Here is a 6,000-nt window from a genome sequence, read left to right as displayed (position 1 = left end):
AATCACCATCTCGCTGCCTTTACACCTGGGGAGGTGACAGCCTTGGTCTGCAATAATAATAATAATAAACTTCATTTTATATAGCGCCTTTAAAGGTGGCTTCTCAAAGCGCTTTATAGAATGACAACAACAATAAATAAAAAGAATACACAAGATAAAACACAATTACAATATACAGAGGAGACCGTGGATGCTGGTACTAAGAAAAGTAGGAGCAGAGGGGTAAAGAATGGAACCAGTTAAGTAAAGGCTCTTTTAAAGAAGGAGGTTTTGAGTCTCAACAATGAGGTGAGGTGTACACAGCACACAATTCTTTACAGCAGGTGTTTTGTGAGACTTTTGTCATGATGAAGGAAAACTGCACATTGTTATTTTTATGTGTTTTGTACAATTATTCAAGAGGACCTCTGGAATGCAGTCCTGCCAACAGCGCTAATACTTTTGTGAATGTTTTTCCAATTGCAATCTTAACACCTACCCCTCCTCCCTCTTTTTTTCTCAGGAATAATTTAGCTAAGTACTTGGTGTGCATATCCTGATACATCTTAAATATAAAAACCAAGATTAGTGAGCTTTTAAAAACCACCCCCAGAGCTTTCAGTCCCAAAATTCTCTGTTCCAATTAACTGGGCCTCGCTGGCCCGCAGAAATAATTGTAACTCGGTGCTACTTTCAGGAGAAGCCAAACAAGATCAGAGACCGTTGCCAACAGCTGTTAAGTGAAGAGAGGAGACGGTCTTGAAACTGCAACATGTAATTTATTACAAATTGTGCGGAAATGGGGAGTTCGGCGTTTGTATTCGGCTCTGCAGACAAGTCTGCCGTAGATTTCTCTAATAAAACGTGTTTTATACAAACATAATTAACACAGAGCTGTGTCACACGACTAGGGTGGGGGGTGTTTAAAACTGACAGCAAGAACTGCACTGTCCGTCCTTCAAAACAAGTTATTTTCCCACTAATATTTTTGCTTTTTTCCCTTCGTGGGATTTGTAATATTTAGATATCTTAAGAAAAAAAAAACAGTTGAAAATATGCCCCGAACCTTACACGCCAGTGTCAGAATTTGAGATTTTTAATTATGCTTTTTTTCACGGGAAACAAAAATGACACAAACTGGACAATTGGCAAATTCGCGTCCGATGAGGGGTCCTGCGGACTGCTCCCTACAGCGTGCCTTCTCCGGAACACCCACTGCATCGCAGCTCGGCACGACTTCAGCACCGCGCCGTTCTCGGTACGCGCATTCGTGCTCGGTTCAGGATTGATCGCGCTGGGCGCATGAAATCCTGTCCCTCCCCGCGCAGATTGAAACGCCGGGAAAACCAACTCTCTCGCGCCCCCTTGGCCCTCCCTGCTCTTCACGCTGAAACGACAGGGGCTGTAAGACGGGGGGGGGGGGGGCGCGATGGAAATGTGTGTGTGTGTGGAAGAGAGAGGGAGGGAGTGTGTGTGTGTGGGATGGAGGGCGGAATAAAGGCACAGATAGAGAAGGGTGTGTGGTAGCTTGGAAAATCTGAGGATGGCAGCTGGATTTTTTTTCTCTCCTCGGGAATAAACCGGGATGCGCTTTCGATTTTTTTTTCCGAAGAAGGAGGAGTGAGTACGAGGGAGGGTGGGGGCGTTTCCCCGTAATATCCCCCCCCCCAAATATGATACAGAATTGTGCTGCCTGACTTGACTCTATGATCCCAGACAATGGCAGCAATGAGCGGACTCGGGTGAGTTTCTATATAAATATTCGGCATCTATAATGTCCATATGTTTTTCATTCTGTTTTGTTGCGTAACTGGTTGTCAATACTGAAGGCAGACTGTGTGTGAATAAGTAGTTAAATTGATGTGCTGAAGAAATAGTTTTTTTTTACAAATCCTTCATCAATGCGGAATAGATACCGATATATGTGTAATTTACAGACTGGTGTGTGCTGTGGCCTTGCTAGGAGTGGGTGGTTTATGCAAGTGGAGAGGAGTCTTATGGTTTAATGTAACAAAAGATAGTCTTCAGCTCTTCCAGTCGTCGCTGATGTACATCAGCGCTTTCCCATTATACGAACAGAAAGCTTTTACTGCCTCCGCTTTAACGCATCTGCATTTCAACAGATAGCATAGGCGTGATGTTGGCTCTCTCGTCCCTTTTGAAGTTTCCCCGTTTCCCCTCTGACAGCAGATCTTAGGCACCCCGACACCCACGTCTTTTATAATATCGAGTTGTATCTTTAAGTTCAGGCAGCGGCAACATAGCCTCTGTTGGTGTTAAATTAATAAGAGGGGGTGTTTAATTAACGCCCCGATTGCCTTCCGATATCATCGACTTTTTAAGATATATAAGTTGTTGTTGGTTTTTTTTGGGGGGGTGGGGGCAGTTGTCGGTAAATGTCGACTGATCGAACGCGGTGATCGGGTGTGGAGCGTCCGTGCTCTATCGGAGACGGCAGAAGCAGTAATAAACTTCAGTGACAACGTCTCACTAAAAGACCTGTTCTCTTGTCTCGCTGGGTGGGTATAAAGGGGGATTCTGTGTTAAGAGCGAACACACGATTCACCTCATTATTCGGATAGTACAAAATACTTTTTCTATTGATTTCGAGAGCTTTAAGGCGGTGAAGACTATATACTACTGTATATACTATATGCTGTATGCTCCGAGATTGCATCGTTATTCAGGTACCGTTCAGTTACTAGAGGCCTTTCCGTGAAAGAGGCGAATATTCACATATGCGATTATTTACCTGTTAGTTTGTCATTGCACATACAGCAAGCTGAAGAGTAATATTTGTTATTGAGAATTGATTTATTGGTCTACCTTTTAAGAACTGAGGTCCTTTAATAATACTGAAAACAATATGTTGTGTGTCTGTTTCAAAATATGTAGTTAATAATATATATGTTATCTATGTTTAATAGATTATTATTATTATTATTATTATTATTATTATTATTATTATTATTATTATTATTATTATTATTATTATTATTACCTTGTGACCTTGATGTCATTTTAATTTTTTCCTTCACTCCAGGGGACTCATTTTTAGTTTGCAGAGCGTCAGGCCCTCCCAGTAATCCCCAATACAGTAATGGTAAATGTTGAATCTGAGGGCGGTAATGAGAGTGATTACGCCCCGAGACCAATCGACGTCGAATTCCGCGCTGTGGTCTGTACCCAAAACTGATGTGTCATGTGTACCGAAACTGAATCCAGGAATGTTCAAACACGTACTTTGATGGGCATCGTAGAGCCCGTACATATTCTCTATGTGCCTGGGAGAGAGGGGACCGTTTGTACAGATGCCCACCTTTAACACGACCGTGCATTTTAGTGTAAACCAAAAATAATATAGAAGGTTTTCTAAATAAAAATCACGATTTTTTTGTCCCTGACGAGACACAACCAAAATTTGTTTCTGGTTCAAGAGAGGTTTTGGGTAAGGGTTGTCGTTCATTATGCCTGCCCCTTCTTCACACTTCACTCACTTCAAAGATTATTATTCTGGAACAGTAGCTATCGAAACCTGATTCTTACTTCCAGTTTCCGAATTAATCTTGGATTCATGCTCAGATTTCTCTCGAGATCTTTGGATTTTTCATTTCCACGTACGTCATACGTTTGGTGGGGTTTCAACTTTGTTAGGGTGGTCTGTGTGTTTCCAAATTGTGAGAAGAAAATTCATTGAATCTGAATTTCTGTTTTTTGCTGAACTACGGACCAGCCCATCAGACCTGAAATGTCGCTCGTTTTCCGCAGGAATGTGTTCCTGCGAGTTAGTATGTGAATGTGATTTTATGACAACCGAATGCCATCTCTATCAAATTATTTTCGCCTTGATAACTCATGATTCTTTTCCTAAGTAAGTAAGACCTCTTCACTGGCTCTCATATGAGATTTTCAACTAATTGGGTTTGCGTTCAACGCTTTTTGGAGCCGGGTTTTGAAGCGCACAGGATCTCCAATTAAGACAAGACAGTCGTGCGCGGACTCCACACGTTTGGTTGGTCATTGGGATACCAGCTGTCTGCAGGATCCCGGTGTAGGAGGTTCAGAACACAATGGAGGAATCGAAATTGTAGTGAAAGTGTAAAATGGCAACGAGTAGGTGGTCTGTGGTTTAGTAAGGACTTGTGATGTAAAGTATTTCAAAGTTTAAATAGATTTAAAAAGGGAATTGTTTTGAGAATTAGGCTACAGACGTTTAAATAAAAAATAGACATTAGTCTTTTTTTTTACATTCGTAAACCTATATAAATCTTTCTTCCACTTGTTTTTGTACCTGGTTATTTAAAAACCCCATATTTTCTGCCATGTTGAATGTCAGGCAGAAAATCTTTATATTCTTATCGTTGGGTTTTCATTCAGCGCTTGTCCTGCCGTTAAAAAAAAAAGTATTTTAATTATTCGATTCTAAAGGACTGCCATGGTTGTATGGGGGGAGGGGGGTGATTTTGAAAGTCTTGTCACAGTGTCACACGAGCGGGCACTACAGCATGCCAGGGAAATACTATCTTTGATTTTAGCAGCGCGTCTTATAATTAAACGAGACCAAGAGCAAGAGCACGCGCGGCACTCGGGAGAGAGCTGTCCGCGGTGCTGACACGCGCCCCCGCCCCCCCCTCCTCCCCTCTTACTGCTTTATCCCAGATTGACGTCTCGGGCCAGATCGTTTGAAAGAGCTGTCCCAACCCCTTTCTCAATAATACTCTCGACGGGACGGAGAGAGGGGGGAAAAACATCTGTTTCATAATTGGGCTCTCTGCGTTCCCCACGGTATTGTAACCGATAGATTGACATCTGTTCGATAATTGGAGCCTCGCTTCCTGTCTGCATTGTTGCTAAATACCAGCTCGTCGTGAAACCTGGGAGTTTAATGAGGAGGGAGAATGGAGACGCACCCTGTGTCTGACTCCAACTTGCCTGGTCTTGTTTTTTGTGAGTCCGAGACGCTCGGCTTCTCTCATTTTTTCCAAACGAAGAATACCTGAGTATATTATTGAAATACTAATATCTTGTGACCTGCCTTGTTTGCACTGTTAACTGAAATATGTGATGACAGAAGAACAATATTATCATGAGATGCATTGATTGAATTACTGTTTACCATATGTATAAAGTAAAAGGGATATTGCAATAAACGTCTTGTTTTCATAGGAATTCTAAATATTGAAAAAGGCTTCCTTTAAACGCGTTTTTTAAATTCTAAAAAAATACCTCACTTAAAATGGCCACACTATAGCTCTAGATCTAACAAAAATGGTTCATTAGATGCATATATTGTTGCTCAAAAGGAATTCAACAGACAGATCTAACGGATTTAATAAAAACTCTGAAATGTAAATTACATGAATGGCATTAAATTAAAAATCATATATCATAACCTGGAAATCTGTTTGATAAATTAAACAGATTCACAGAAATTGTGAACAGAACCATAGATGTATCACAATGTTTCACTATGAAATGTTGCGTACTGTCAAAATGAAAAGATGCCAAAGTTAGTCTCAGACATGGCTTCTCCGAGCCTTGTCACACCCCTGGCACCTATCAAGAAACTCCAGACGAGACATTCAGCCATCCAACCTGTTGGGTAGTTAGTGGTTAGCTGATCCAGCTCCTTCTTGAAAGCAGCCACAGTAACAGCTTCAACATCACGGCTGGGTAGCTTGTTCCATACCCCCGTAACTCTTTGTGTAAAGATGGTAACTCAGGAGGTACAGTATAGACCTGACCGGCCTCTGCAGAGCCTGTTCTGTTATGTTCCAGCCCTCTGCCTCTGCAGCAAGAAAAGACTGACCAATCACAGCTCTCGACCGCTGTGGTGTGGTACACATCAATATAAATTTAATCATGATTGTTTATGTATTCATATTCATTATGTTATTTTAAAAAAAGACTAATACCGTGGGCCCTACAGCTTGAATATGTTATATTTTTCAGATTATAGTTTCTGTTTTGTCAAAACATCTGCAAAAAATTAAACCAATCATTCAACCTTAATTTATACTG

The sequence above is a fragment of the Lepisosteus oculatus genome, chromosome 11 (genome assembly GCF_040954835.1).
Source record: "Lepisosteus oculatus isolate fLepOcu1 chromosome 11, fLepOcu1.hap2, whole genome shotgun sequence".
Lineage (NCBI taxonomy): Eukaryota > Metazoa > Chordata > Actinopteri > Semionotiformes > Lepisosteidae > Lepisosteus > Lepisosteus oculatus.
This window is presented reverse-complemented; position numbering follows the sequence as displayed.